General features: G+C 42.0%; 1 long non-coding RNA gene across 1 annotated transcript in view; it reads left to right on the top strand.

Annotated features, from left to right (window-relative positions):
• The first annotated feature begins 6835 nt into the window (after window positions 1–6835).
• LOC139760299 (uncharacterized) overlaps window positions 6836–15659 on the top strand; it is a 28364-nt gene continuing 19540 nt past the window's right edge. Inside the window, exons 1-2 of the long non-coding RNA XR_011715306.1 lie at window positions 6836–7530; window positions 10169–10277. This is a non-coding gene — a long non-coding RNA (uncharacterized lncRNA). The remainder of the gene's footprint in view (window positions 7531–10168; window positions 10278–15659) is intronic.

Below are 15659 nucleotides of genomic sequence, written 5' to 3'. Positions count from 1 at the left end.
AAGGTTATCCATGGCCTTTGTCGAAACCTCACGAGGTACTAAAAGAGAAGGCAGTGAGAGACGGAGGAAGAAGAGACGAATGCTAGAAAAATGGAAGGCGTACGAGGGATGGAAGAAGGGAGGAGGCACCAGAATGCAGTGGAATAGGGAACTAACTGCTGGATGGAAAGAGAGATGGAAGGGGAAACGTATGAAGGAATGGGGACTGTGGTCAGACGTAGAGGGAGTTGTTGTGGGATGGGAGAAAATGAAGATGTTATGGTTATGATGGGAAGGGTAAATAGTGTAGTTAGGAAGAAGGGAAAGGAGGGCTGTATGTCTCTCTACTCTTACCACAATAATCCATCAGTTTCTGTTCCTTTCCACTGTCACAAACAACCTCGTTAGAACCTAGGGGTCAATTGCTGATTGGCAAACTTCAGCTGTATGAAAGAGTCATGTCAAAGGGGAGAGACATGAGCGATGGAGGCGAAGATTCATATGGGCTTGACGACCTTACTCCATCTCTTCATGTAACACCTTCATGCACACGACTCGCTACCCTTTCGCCATAGGCAATGAATCCCTCCTTTTAGCACCTAATCCTTTGATGATAACAATTATCATATGTAAGATTACCCATCCCATTGATTGAGTGGTTTAATCACCTGATTATAATTAGTATAATTCAGACGCTGTCATCATCGAAATGGATACTAATTACCCTTTGAGTATCTTAGGCAATCTTTTTTTTTTTTTTGTACTTCTGTCTGATAATTACTTTGTATAATCAACTATGAGACAGATGTCCTTGCAAAGGATGGATATAATCGTCAAAATCATAATCAGTACTAGGAAAAGAAAAAAAGTTAAATTCTATCCCTAACTTTAAAACTAACTTGGAAAATCTAAAATATATCCTAATATCTGATTCAATGAAAAAGATTCAAAAGTACTCAGATGCAGAGAGTAAAATGCTATAAGGCCAGTCAAGACGTAACGATGGGAGAGAATGGCTTCAGTGGGAGAATTTTGATTCGTGGCAACAGCGTATTGTCTTTGATTCATGGCACAGCGCATCGTCTTTGATTCGTGGCAACAGCGCATCGTCTTTGATTCATGGCACAGCGCATCGTCTTTGATTCGTGGCACAGCGCATCGTCTTTGATTCATGGCAACAGCGCATCGACTTTGATTCATGGCACTGCGCATCGTCTTTGATTCATGGCAACTGCGCATCGTCTTTGATTCATGGCAACTGCGCATCGTCTTTGATTCATGGCAACAGCGCATCGACTCGATTCGATATTTTTTTCTGCTTCATAGACTTTCACGTTTCACCCAACTCGTCTCTCTTCTTAGCGAGCAAAGTGCACCGAACTTCGTCTTAACAGTTTAAACTTCGTGGGCTGAGGCGGGTGCTTAACGTATGAGTGGCCAGGGGGTCATTCAGCTGGTGTCCTTGATATGAAGCTTTTGTGCAGGTTTCGAACTGCTGACGAGACAGAATCGTTCGCAGTTCCTCAAAGCAAACGAAGCTACAAGTTGGACCACTTCAATAATGCTGTTCAAACGTCGTTAACATGACTGTGAGATGATGGGCAGTTCAGAGACCATATCAGCTCCTGACAAGACTTTGTTCAAATGCTGTTCAGATTGTGGTCGATTGTGGTGTTCCGGTCCTGTGCGAAACATGTGAACGGAAGGATTCATTTTCTACAGAAGACGTGCTGCACAGTGACGGTGATTGTACCTACATACGAACACCTGCTTACGAATACTTTACCATATGGGTACGTGCGAAGAAATTCTGCGTGAAAGTAGGGTAACGCTACCCTACGCTGGCGCGTAACGCTAAACAAGACGAAACTTTAGTTAAAAAATGTGAGTGCTTGTTCTCAGAATGCCATTATTGGCGCAGGTTCGGTGTGTGTGTGTGTGTGTGTGTGTTCGAGGTTCGTCATTATTTGGCACAAGTCGGCCTGCGTGCGACTGTGAATGTGGTGGGCTGTTTTCAACGGGTCAAACAAAGTCCGTTGGGCATTTGGTCTTCGCGCCTCTCGACCACCCTGGCCAGCAACGCCTTCTTCAGGAAACCGAGATGGGTTTTAAGACCATGCACTCCCTCGCTGCAGGGATCTTGTCTGTGGCCCCTGAGAACGTGTTAGTATAGAGAAAGGATGAGTAGACCACATCCCAAACATCGAGCAGTAAACAGTTCAGAATAGACGAGGCTCAGAGCGACATTAAGTAAACAATTGACGTTCGGAAATACGGGAGTCGATTTATGGAACGAGTTTCTCTCAAGGACAGTAGAGGAAGCTACGTGGGTCTTTAGATAGGTTTAAACGAAGGTTGGATGATGTGTTTATGGGTTCAGGCAGTTGGCTGTAGGGTGGACAGACAGACTCAAGACCTTGCCTAGCATGGACCAATAGGCCTCTTTGCTGTGTCCCTCACTTCTATTTTTAGTCAAAAAAAAAAATATTCACTAGGCTGCTGATCCACTGATTCCTTCCTTCGCCCATTGTGGCGCCACCTACCTCACGTGCCATACTTTCCCCCATCAATTCTGTGTTGCTTTGCAATCCATCACATGCATTCCTTCTGCGTCCAGATTACAGACTTTACCCACAGACAATTTGAGGTAATCAATTCTCTCCCATAACTCATTATTCAAAGAGATTAGCGTTTCCCAAGCGGCGTTCTTACCCCTCAGCTCACAGTACCAGAAGGTACATCCTGTGTACGTCCTGTGTACATTGTGTACATTGTGTACACTCTGTGTACCGCATATGATTATGTAAATATTAGATGAACGAGTTTGAGGTCCTTTTTTTTTTCCTAGACGAGAGCCGTCCATGTTCCCTCCTGCCCGTCCGTTTTCCTTAATGTCCGTCCGTGTTACTTCTGCCCGTCCGTTTTCCCTAATGTACGTCTATGTTCCTTTATGCCTGTCCGTGTTTCTTCCTGCCCCGTCCGTGTTCCTTCATGCCCGTCCGTTTTCTTTTATGCCCGTACGTGTTCCTTGATGCCTGTACGTGTTCCTTCATGCCCGTCCGTGTTCCTTCATGCCCGTCCGTTTTCCTTTATGCCCGTCCGTGTTCCATCATGCCCGTCCGTGTTCCTTCATGCCCGTCCGTGTTCCATCATGCCCGTCCGTGTTCCTTCATGCCCGTCCGTTTTCCTTTATGCCCGTCCGTGTTCCATCATGCCCGTCCGTGTTCCATCATGCCCGTCCGTGTTCCTTCATGCCCGTCCGTGTTCCATCATGCCCGTCCGTGTTCCTTCATGCCCCGTCCGTGTTCCCTCTGGCCCGTCCGTATTCCCTCACAATTTGATATGACTTATGGTTAACTTCTGCTTTTGACCAGGTCACTAATAAGATTAGATGGTAACAGCAAGTGATATACTAGACTGTAATGATGAGAGAAAACTACAAAGAATGATAATAATGATATTAATAATGATAATATTGATAATAATGATAATAATAATAATAATGATAATAGTAATAATAATAATAATAATGATTATAATAATAATGATAATAATAATGATAATAATAATAATAATAATAATAATAATAATAATGATAATAATAATAATGATAATGATAATAATCAATAAAACAAAGGAATAAAAATGGGTCGAAGAGAACCAAGCAACAGAATAGAAAAGAAAAAATAAATTACGTTAATGGCATCTTGAAATACGGTACGACACCTTGTGGTGAACCTTGTAAGTACAATAGAGCAATAGCAGTTGTTAGTTTGTATAAATACCGAACTGTGGAGGTAAGAGAAAATAATATTAGTAATAAGAGAAAAATATATATATATATATATATATATATATATATATATATATATATATATATATATATATTTATATATATATATATATGTATATATATATATATATATATATATATATATATATATATATATATATATATATATATATATATATATATATATATATATATATATATATATATATATATATATATATATATATATATATATATATATATATATATATATATATGTATTTAGTAATTTATTTATTTATTCATTCACTTATGTATGAATTTATTGAACGATTATGATGTATGATGTCCTCTCCTTGGCGCCAAGTTGTGAGCAGGATATTGAACATAACTTTACTTTTCCGATAATTCATGTATTTCTTATTTGCGACACCTCGACCTACGAGTTACGATCCCCGTGTGACAATATCGCTGCCGTGGTCTTTGCGATGTCGCATCCCATCCATGGTCTTCTGTGGTGAGAATTTACGAAGAATAAGTCATGCAGTTATCATCATAATTTTTTCTTCAATCGTTTCCAAATTCATTTCTACTCCATCATCTCCGATTATATTTACTATAAACTAAGGATTATTTTTAAAAGTAATCTAACATAACAGTAAATGTGATCTGTAGTGATTATTCTAACGATAGATGTCACTTTAGGACCAATTATCCCCTGGTAGTTTAGGGGTAATTATCCCCTTGGTAGTTTAGGGGTAATTATCCCCTTGGTATTTTAGGGGTAATTATCCCCTTGGTAGTTTAGGGGTAATTATCCCCTTGGTATTTTAGGGGTAATTATCCCCTTGGTAGTTTAGGGGTAATTATCCCCTTGGTACTTTAGGGGTGATTATCCCCTTGGTAGTTTAGGGGTAATTATCCCATAGTAATCTAAGGGGTGATTATCCACTAGTTTGTTAGGGCTAAAGGGCCCTGGAACCTTAGGAGTATACTTCGCCACTAGCACTCAAGGGCTAGTTAGCCCCTGTTACTTTTGGAGTAGTTATCCACTAGCAATGAAGGCTAGTTAGGGCTGATTCAGCCACTAGTGCTTTAGGGATAGCTCGCTCCTGCTGTTTTAGGGATTTAGCACTTTAGGGCTTGTTAGCCCTTGAAATTACCCAACCTCAAGAAATTTTAGGTAATTACTTTAAGCCTACCCTAAACTACTGACACTAGAATTACTAGCCCTTGGCACTAGAGCTAACCTCTGGCACTACGGTGAACTAGCCCTTGGCACTAGAACTAACCAACCCTTATCACTAGTTGTCTCTAATCACTAGCAGTAGTTAACCTTTGACTGTTTATCGCTATGTCAAACCCTAACACTTTAGGTTTGTTTGTTTTTTTCCTAAAGTTACTCCTGGAAGAAAGGAAACAGAAGCTGGCTCCTTGAACTGGTCAACTGATGACGTTTTGGAACAAATGCTTCTTAGTACTTCTCATCTCCATCAATATGTAACACCACGTCATCTCCATCAATAGGTAACACCACGTCATCTCCATCAATTTGTAACACCACGTCATCTCCATCAATATGTAACACCAAGTCATCTCCATCAATATGTAACACCACGTCATCTCCATCAGTATGTAACACCACGTCATCTCCATCAATATGTAACACCACGTCATCTCCATCAATATGTAACACCACGTCATCTCCATCAATATGTAACACCACGTCATCTCCATCAATATGTAACACCACGTCATCTCCATCAATATGTAACACCAAATGTGAGGAAAGGTACCAGCTGCTCAAAGACATAATGTAATGATGATGAGATAACTAATCATTGATCAGGAATTTCGTAGTTTTTTCACGTATTTTGTTATTCTTGTTGTTAAGGTCTGTGGTTCCTGTAGTTATTTTGACTCGTCGTGGTCGTAGGTGACAACACTGCTGGCTCATCATGGTCCTGGCTGACAACACTGCTGGCTCATCATGGTCCTGGCTGACAACATTGCTGGCTCATCATGGTCCTGGCTGACAACACTGCTGGCTCATCATGGTCCTGGCTGACAACATTGCTGGGTCATCATGGTCTTAGCTAGCAACATTGCTGGATCATCATCGTCCTAGCTAGCAAAATTGCTGGGTCATCGTGGTCTTAGCTAGCAACATTGCTGGATCATCATGGTCCTAGCTAGCAATATTGCTGGATCATCGCGGTCCTGGCCGACAACACAAGATCACGGTCCTGGCTAGCAAAATTGCTGCAGAACACCGAGATACTGAACTTCTGGTGTAATGGTACAGTCGAGTGTTCTGATATTTGTTTATCTTAACTTCTTGAGGACGACTTATTCGAAGACGACATAACGACCCTTTTAGTATGATGGAACGACCCTTACAACATGAACATACGACTCCTGGGTATCATGGCCTGACCTTTGACCAACATTGATTGGTCTAGATCATTGTATGATAAATGACTAGGCAACAGCACTGGTCATTCCAGCTACTGTATTTGGTCAATGACAAGAGAGAGACTCATCATACAACATACTGTATAAGGAACTGATAAATGTATTGGCTGTATGAAAGGTTCTTGAGGGACAATTTTTTCCGAGACATTTTGTAATAATTGTATATTACTGTAGTGTTGTATGAGCGGGTACAAGATCTGATATGGACGATACACCTGATGATTCATGTCTGATTCGTTGTCCTGGTACGTATGTGGTTCGGGCTGCTTCGGGTGGGTCACAGGTTCAGGTCTTAGGCTTTCGTGTCACTACCCCTAGAGGCTTATCTTGCTTGTCTTCCCCTGGCTGTGACCCTTAAAGCGAAGCATAGTTCTGTCTTGACCCGTCTGGCTATTCGGTAACGACCATTGGCTCTTGAACTATCAACTTGCCTGGCATTATCCCGTGAGGGTTCGAACCGCTAGCTCATGAACCTTTGGGAAGTCTTCGGAACGCTTCTTCTCCAAGGGGGGAACTTTAAACGACCACAGAGGCTTCGCATGAAGGGAGTATTTGCGTTAGAAACATGTGAATCATCGTTGGCTGTACACTGTGGCAATGGGAGCAGAAGACGGGTGTATTTGAGACAGTTTAGTCCCTGTGGCTGTTGGACAGGTGGACGGAATGATGGACGAACGAATGGACAGTAATTGGATGGATTGATGGACGGAAGAAAGGAATGATAGACAGGCTGACTGACAGACGAGACAGTGAGACAGACTAAACGAGATCGTGTGAGAGGGACCAGCTAGGATCTCCAGGTTCATTCACTGCTCCGAATATTGGTGTTATATGTCCCATGACTGTTGACAGGAATAATCCGTCTACTGTCACTCTGGCGATTAACAGGAACATCTGTGTGCTATGACGGGTCTGTCTACGATGTAACCCCTGTACTACCACTGTCCCGTCATCAAGCCTGACACGAGTCTCCAGTTCACCGAGGGATTCGAACCATTTACCTGTGAAGCCTACCGAACCACCTGATGCAGTGAAGCCTCGAAGCTTGAGCTCGGGAAAACAGGACAGCCATTCACAGCAGGACTCAGTGTGGACAGAACCCTTCGTGCATGAAGAATGTTCCCTTTCCTGAGCCAGAAATTTGAAAAAAAATATTGACGTATTCGGTTCGAAACTGGAGCATGTGTGGCGTGAGCACCTTACCCCATATGGACGAGAGCAGAGCGTAGTGGCCAGATGGAGTGCGTTGTTGTCAGCTCACAGCAGAACGAGACGAAATCGTTAGCGTCAATTGTGTGAGGAATGTAAGTACTGCCCAGTGTCTCGCTGTAGTTGCTGTATTTTCCTGTAGTTACTGTATTTGTGATTAGTCTTATATATAAGGGATTTTGATAAGAACTGCGTTTTTTTATATATATATATATATATAAAGCCTGTATACCTGTATTGTGAGTCGATCTTTAAATATATTCTCTTGTCTTTGTTTCTAAATACTTGGAGTAAGTCACACTGTTTTTGCTAATTTGTGTCTTTCTTTTTATGTCTAAACAACATAATCTTTTCTTTGTCTGACGATCAGATCACAGTCTAAAGTTCGAAATTGCTCTACGTTCGTCTCTTTCCCAACTTTCATGTTTGCTTCTTGTTGTATTTGCTTGTGTTCAATTAGCGACTCGTATCTATGATTCTGCTGGTGTTTCTATAGCTACCGGGTTGCTCTATATATTGCCTCGGAACTCTGTTTTTCTTCCTACCTATTTGCCTTTAACTTACAACCTTCTTACCTATTGCCTCTGAACTGTGTCTTTCTGCTTACCTATTTGCCTTAAACTTACAACCTGTTTACCTATTTGCCTCTGAACTGTGGTTTTCTGCTTACCTATTTGCCTTAAACTTACAACCCGCTTACCTATTGCCTCTGAACTGTGGTTTTCTGCTTACCTAGTTATAATTACCTCAGGACCTCGCTCTAAGATGTGTCCTGGATTTACCTAGGACCTATTTCCAAAGGCTCCCGCGTCCTAAGGCTGCGCTACTTCCCGTAGCAGGGGAATTGTGGATTTCCTTTGGAGTGACAAGTTCTTTGACGAGACTTTAAATGATACAAGCCTTTGCCAAAGTGGCTTTTCACTCACACCTCATGCAAGTGGAGTCCTACCGGTAACACCTATGTGTGTATATACATAGAAGGATAGGTAGGCGGAGAGTTCTCGAAGACCATATGTATGATATGTGGTGTGAATGTGTATATACATAGATGGATAGGTAGGCGGAGAGTTCTCGAAGACCATATGTATGATATGTGGTGTGAATGGGATCAAGGGTGAAGGGAAGAGGCAGTGAGGGTCATGACTTTGGTCTGAGAAAGGAGGACATTAAGGGGGAGGAGGAGGAGGAGGAGGGGGGACGTGGGGAGATTTAAGAGGAGGAGGAGGAGGAGGAGGGGGGGTAAGCCTTGGGGGTAAGGGGGGAGAGAAGAGGGAGGGATGGGGTGGGTGGGTGTGGGGGGAGGCTGTGGGAGAACATGGGAGGAGAGGTTAGCTCTGCGGAGAAGACAGGGAAAAGGAGGGGTTGGCGAGAGCTACTGAGCAGAGGTAATAACGGGGTCTGGTTATCCTCTAGCGGCGCTCGCAACATGCAAGCCTCTGGTGACTCTCTCTCTCTCTCTCTCTCTCTCTCTCTCTCTCTCTCTCTCTCTCTCTCTCTCTCTCTCTCTCATGCGCACGCAGAGATAAAAAAAAGATAATGGTCTCCCCTTCTTATTGTGTGTCGCCGCGTCACGTCCGTCTCGGTTTCTGTTTGCTTCATCATCGTTTTCTGTGTGTATCCTTCCCTCTCCCGATACCCTTGAAGAAGCAGTTGAAGAAGCAGTTTCTTTTTTTTTTTTTATTTCTTGTTTCGAAGCTGCTTCGAACCTCGGCTTCTTCAATTACGTTTTGTTACGATGCTGGGATTGTTTATGATTTGACATAATATTCCTCACTTCCTGTCACTTTTATATTTTTCCTATAAAGTGAATGAAGTTTAATGATAATAATGACGATGATAATAGTTATGACAACAGTGATAATGATAGTTATGATAATGATAATAATGAGGAGAATATGTATGACAACATAGAAATATCATGGACGATAATGAAAATAAATAAATATATTCAATGATTGATTGGTTGGTTGGCTGGTTGTTTGAACTTCAGGCGTGTTAACTACCAGGGTAATTAAGGCCATCATTATCATGGTATAATCAACCTGAATATATTCAACACCTCCAGGTGTTTAGGATAATTCTACGACCACATACGTACACTAATTAGGCATGTCATGATAATATTTAAGTAGTTTTCATAATCAAATCTCTAATAAGCATTTGTTTCCTAGTATATAAGGTTCTAAACATATTTAAACTTTTCTATAACGTTAAGTTTTAGTTAAATGAGAATAAGAGTGTAATTGACCAAAGTTTTCGTCTGTGATTATGTATCAATTGTGACCATTTATTGGAAAGAACAAATTTAGGATAGTTATCCCTCGAGATTTTCTTTTTTTCCATATAATTTATTACAATTCACTAATGACTTTAGGTGAATATAAATTAAAGCGGCGGTTTTGATATCATTTGTGTTCATGAAGAGTGTGATTTGAGGAGAATGTATGAAGATGAGTTTTGGAAAGATATCTGGTGATTTACATATGATTTGAATAAGATATCTAATGAATTAGATAAGATATGATTTAAATATCTAATGGTTTTCATAAGATATCTGATTTAGATAAGATATCTGATGATTTAGATAAGATATCTGATAATTTACATAAGATATCTAATGACTTACCCAAGATACCTGATAGATTAGATATCTGATGATTTAGATATGTGATGATTTAGATGAAACATCTGCTAATGCTAGTTTTATTCATCTGTCAATTACATTTCGAACAGACGGACAAATGGACGTAGGAATGACCGGAGGGGACAGATGGAGCACCCAGGCCAGGCTGGTGGACGCTGAAATTACATTAGTACTGGACAGATTACGTTTCCTGGACAGGTATGTAATTATGTACATGTCTTATGACGTCTGAACCTGTTTTATTTTCTTTGTGTAAACCTTCCTGTGTTTGAATTGCAATATATATATATATATATATATATATATATATATATATATATATATATATATATATATATTATTGATATTTATTATACTTTGCCGCTGTCTCCCGCGTTAGCGAGGTAGCGCAAGGAAACAGACGAAAGAATGGCCCAACCCACCCACATACACGTATATACATACACGTCCACACACGCACATATACATACCTGTACACCTCAACGTATACATATGTATACACGCACAGACATATACATATATACACATGTACTTAATTCATACTATCTGCCCTTATTCATTTCCGTCGCCACCCCGCCACACATGAAATGAACAACCCCCCCTCCCCCCGCATGTGCGCGAAGTAGCGCTAGGAAAAGACAACAAAGGCCACATTCGTTCAGACTCAGTCTCTAGCTGTCATGTGTAATGCACCGAAACCACAGCTCCCTTTCCACATCCAGGCACCACAAAACTTTCCATGGTTTACCCCCAGACGCCATTTCTCGCGTTACGGGGTAGCGTTCAGAACAGAGGACTGAGCCTTAGAGGGAATATCCTCACTTGGCCCCCTTCTCTGTTCCTTCTTTTGGAAAAGTAAAACCTGGAGGGGAGGATTTCTAGCCTCCCGCTCTCTCTCCTTTCTTATGCTCTCTAATTTTCTCAATGTCATTCTACCATTAAGTGGATGCTCAAGCACCAGTTGCCCGTAGTCCATCATTTAATACGTTCCAGCTTTTTACTTCAGAGAGGCATCATCAGGAATCTATAAAAAGAGAGAAAAAAAAAGTCACAAAACTTGGATATGATCAGTAAAACGCAGACAAAATACAAAAATACTCAGAAAAACACGGCACATAGCACTTAAAAGTAAAGAAAACACTCAACATATTAACCATCATTGGTATCTACGTTTCTTAATTTCTCACTCATCACACTTTAGTGATTCATCAGCAGTGACTGAACGTCTCCACTCACATTTAACACCTCCACCAACCCACCTCCGACACTCCACAACACTCGTCAGTCTTTGCTCAGTCTACCTCATTTGATATACCCATAACCTCACACAGTACACTCACTCACTCCACCTGCCTCTGTCTCTCAGCCGATTATGCCCCTCCGTTCGTGGACATTCTAAGCTGTGCTGTCGGACATTCTCCATGTCAGTGTATCGAGTCATTAACCTTCATAATAAGGTAAATTCAGACCTTTTCAATTCAGTCGTCATGCAGATGATTTCATTACGCCACATCTCTAATTCCAATCTCTATTCTTTACTCTGTATATTTATTTAGTCTCAGCATATAATTGATTGTGATATTTATATTACTCGTAATTTTTACTTCTTATGTCCCATGCAAATTAAGGTCTCGCATCCATCCATGCACTAGGGTCGGGATAACCGCCCTTGTGTGTAAACGTCGTAGTTACGGTGTTAAGTTCACATCACTATACCCTAAAATTTTCAGTTCCCCATAGAGTCTCCATCGTTTTCTATGACATCATGATTCATAGCTAATTAGGTTCACCCACTTCCATCCTGGCTAGGCATCAACACTCCTCAAGATTCACCTCTATTCATCACTGACAACTATTTCATCTCAGATTAAACTAGTATGACAGTCTGACAACCTCTTTTTTACAGTTACTGCAATATCCTTCACACACACACACACACACACACACACACACACACACACACACACACATACATCACTCCATCACACAATCGGTCGTCACCACTGGATCATCTGCATACAGCACAGGAGATCGTTTTCCTTCTAATTCCTCCCTGGTTCAAGCAGCACACGCCATCTATACTCTCACCTCGCGTAATGGCTCCCCACCCTCACATCCCCACCCACCCATATATAAACCAACATCTATACAAACATTTCGAAAATTCTGAGACATTCCCATGTTTATTCAAGTCAGGTTGCCATCTACCATTACAGAAGCATTGCTTTCATTGGTTAGATTTCTGAACGGCGTTTGTATACGTTCTGTAATACGAGGCCAGACTCCGGCAAAATCCTTTACAATTTGATCATTTTTCTTTGTCGATTCGTAGATGTTGTACATATTTTCCTCCTCTTTCCCTCGTGATTTTCCTTCATTGCCTGCCTCTTGTAAGAAGCATCAGGTCTACACATGTCTTCTACCCTTCCTCTCAGGTCTTCTACCCTTCCTCTCAGGTCTTCTTCTCAGGTCCTCTACCCTTCCTGAACCCACAGTCATCACCCAACAAGCGTTTGACTAATCCTCTATCCACCGTCCAACACACACACACACACACACACACACACACACACACACATGCACACACACACACACACACAGTCCAGGCTCACGTCCCGTGCCAAAATAAGCTGAAAAGACTTTACAACCGAAGGATCGCTATTGTAATTCCTCTCCTGTGCTCATCATGGCTCCCTTCATGCTTGCTCACCACCCACCTCTCTCCTTCCTCCACCAGCGATCGCGCTGCTGGTGTTCTAAATCATCTCTGCGTGTGTGTATCCCCTTTTCGTCATCTCGTTTTCTCGACCCATGTGAACCGTCAGCCCTTCTCTCTCTCTCTCTCTCTCTCTCTCTCTCTCTCTCTCTCTCTCTCTCTCTCTCTCTCTCTCTCTCTCTCTCTCTCTCTCAACATGTCTGTTATTCCCCAGTTACCTAACCTCCAATCCTAGCATATTACCCAATCCCCGCATTTCGTATATCATCATCCCTTAATCATCTTTAATCGGCCTTTATCACTTGTCTCTCTCTCTCCCAGACTTAGTTTAGTACAGCTCAAACTCTGTCACATACGTATGTCTTCCCTGTCCACATTCACAGTTTCGTACCTCAGGTTTATTCCGTTTATCATCCGCTCTCGTACTGTGAATATACTCCCTTACGTATTTTCTGATTAGTGTCTTAATTCCATGTTTTCCTGACTTCTTCAAACTGCTTTAAAAATCATAAAAGCTGTGATTAAGTCTCCCCAAACTCTGTACTCATCCACAATGGTCAAATCTATGGACTGTGATCTCTCAATGTAACTCACTCCACTTCAATATGGTGCCATCTGTGTTACCCTCCTCTTGATCCCCTCTATTAGTTCTGTTTGAAATTGGAAAAGGTTATAGGAAGTAGAGGAAGATGAATGAAAGAGGAGAGTGCCATAGCTTCGCTGTTTGAGGGGAGGTGGAGGTATCATAACGGTCACTCCTCTTATGGATGTATCCATAAAGAAACTGTAGGAAGCAGCAGCAGCCAGACGCGAATGACATGAAGCATTAGTAGCAGGACACATGCAGCCACCTCAAGACATCGGTGGCCAATGCAGTACCTGTAGAATAAGGAGAGGGCAGTCAGCATCACGGCGAACCAGAGAGGGATGGCTGGAGAGATGTGATGCCAGGAGAACTCATGAGACGAAAGGCTCTTAAATCCACTGTAGCTCATAAAGACGTGCCGCAAGAACCAACCCAGAAATGTGTGTAGTGCTCCATTCTCGGGCGAATAAGATCTCTGCAGATATGCAAAGAGCATTTCACAAGAGAAATAATTACGGAACCTATTCAGCACTCCAGTTTATCTATAATATTTGTAGGGATAAGTTGTAGTGTTGTGAAACTGAACGGACGGAAACGAATGATATTTGGAAAGAGACAGAGGTAGAACTGGCGTCGTAGTTAGATTTAACCTCGTTACCGCTTCCCCATTCCCGGACGTTGGACAAGTCCGAATCAATGAATTAAGAGAGGAGTTGTGTTCAACACGAGAAAGAAAACGAGTATTAGAAGAGAGGAGTGAATTAAGTTGAAGTTAGTAGAGTGGATCATGAGCATGAGAGGGAATAGAGTTAGAGAATGGAAAGAGATTACTTATGGAGATATGAGAATAGGTGACAGGACAGAACCCTTAGGGACGCCACTGTTGTTAGATTAAGAGGAGGACCGGCGCTCCATCATGAGGTACTGCAATGGGCCGATTACAGAGGTATATATGCAGTAGGGAAGAAAGAGAAAAGCAGAGAAGCGAAGGGAAGGGTCTGGAGACCAAAGACTTATATGCCACACCCTGTCAAATGCTTTGAAGATCTCGAGGGTTATGACAAACACTTCATCATAATCCTCAAGAGAGAGGAGGACCAGATGTGAGTCTTATAGGAGAGATATACCCGATCTGGGCAGAACAAGTGAGATTTTTGTCTTTTTAGTCCGTTTTGTTTCCATAATTCCAACGATATCAGGTGCGTTCTCCCTAATACGATCCATAAATTCTAACTCTTTACCATTTATTTTCTAATCCATCACCTAACATTACTGACCTGCAGCACTAGTTGGGGTGGTCTGTCCTCTTGCCTCATCTGGTGTCTCCAGTTCTTTTGTCATCTGACGACATTCTTTGCTTTTCTCCTCTCTTTCCTCAGGTGAGTCACATTTGATGAATTCCTAGCCGAGTTCCAGCCTGTCTTTAAGGTTCTTTGTGTCCCTAGAGTAAGTTCCTGCTGGCTAGATGACTCCTAATCAAACGTGATCATAATTGGACGTCCCACTGTGTCTTGATTATGACCAAAAAATTCTCTCTTTTAATCACAGAAATTACGTCTGGCTATACTACGGCCCTTCAGTAAAGTTTGCTAATCATTTTTTCTTTCCCCTTTCTTTTCTGGTGTATGGTCTCCCTCCAGTCCAAAGGTAATCAAAGATTATACGTCTGTCAACCTTGTGGCTTAATAACCTCTAGCTCCGGTGCCACTCACATTAAGGCTGAGTCTGGTAGTTTTGATACGTCATCCTCTGAGTTTCTGCCGTTCTCTACAATCTTCCTTCTTTTCGCGCTCAAGCACTGATCCTGTGTGCTCTGCACTTGTGTAAACTTATCGTCGACTAGACCATAAATTTCCCTGATTCTTCTATCTTCAACGGGTGTATGATATCCTATCTGCAGCTTCGCTCAGTCCCCTTGGGCTCTTCTGTTACATCGTCCCCAGGTTCGTGTCCCACTGAGTCAGGCGTCATGTTCAGAGTCTGTTAAACTGCCTGCTCCTTCTAAACCCCCTCTTCCAGCCCACGAGTTTCAGCAGTTTCCGTAGCTTGTGTTATGGGCGGATCCTGCTGTTCAACATTCCCTTGAACGTCTAGACTAGTCCCTGTCTGACCTGTGTGTGTGTATGTGTGTGTGTGTGTAGTATCTTAATCTTCCCAGTGCCACAGGTATTTAAATCCCTTCCCTAAGCTTGCTCTACACACTTACTGTCTTTCTGCTTAAGTATTATTCTGTCACTTCCTTCCTGTCGTCTGATGTCCTCTGGTTTCTTACATCCTC

Source organism: Panulirus ornatus, chromosome 3 (assembly GCF_036320965.1).
Source record: "Panulirus ornatus isolate Po-2019 chromosome 3, ASM3632096v1, whole genome shotgun sequence".
In the NCBI taxonomy this organism is placed as follows: Eukaryota; Metazoa; Arthropoda; class Malacostraca; order Decapoda; family Palinuridae; genus Panulirus; species Panulirus ornatus.
The sequence above is the reverse complement of the archived record's forward strand: the minus strand, read 5'-3'. Positions and strand labels throughout refer to the sequence as shown.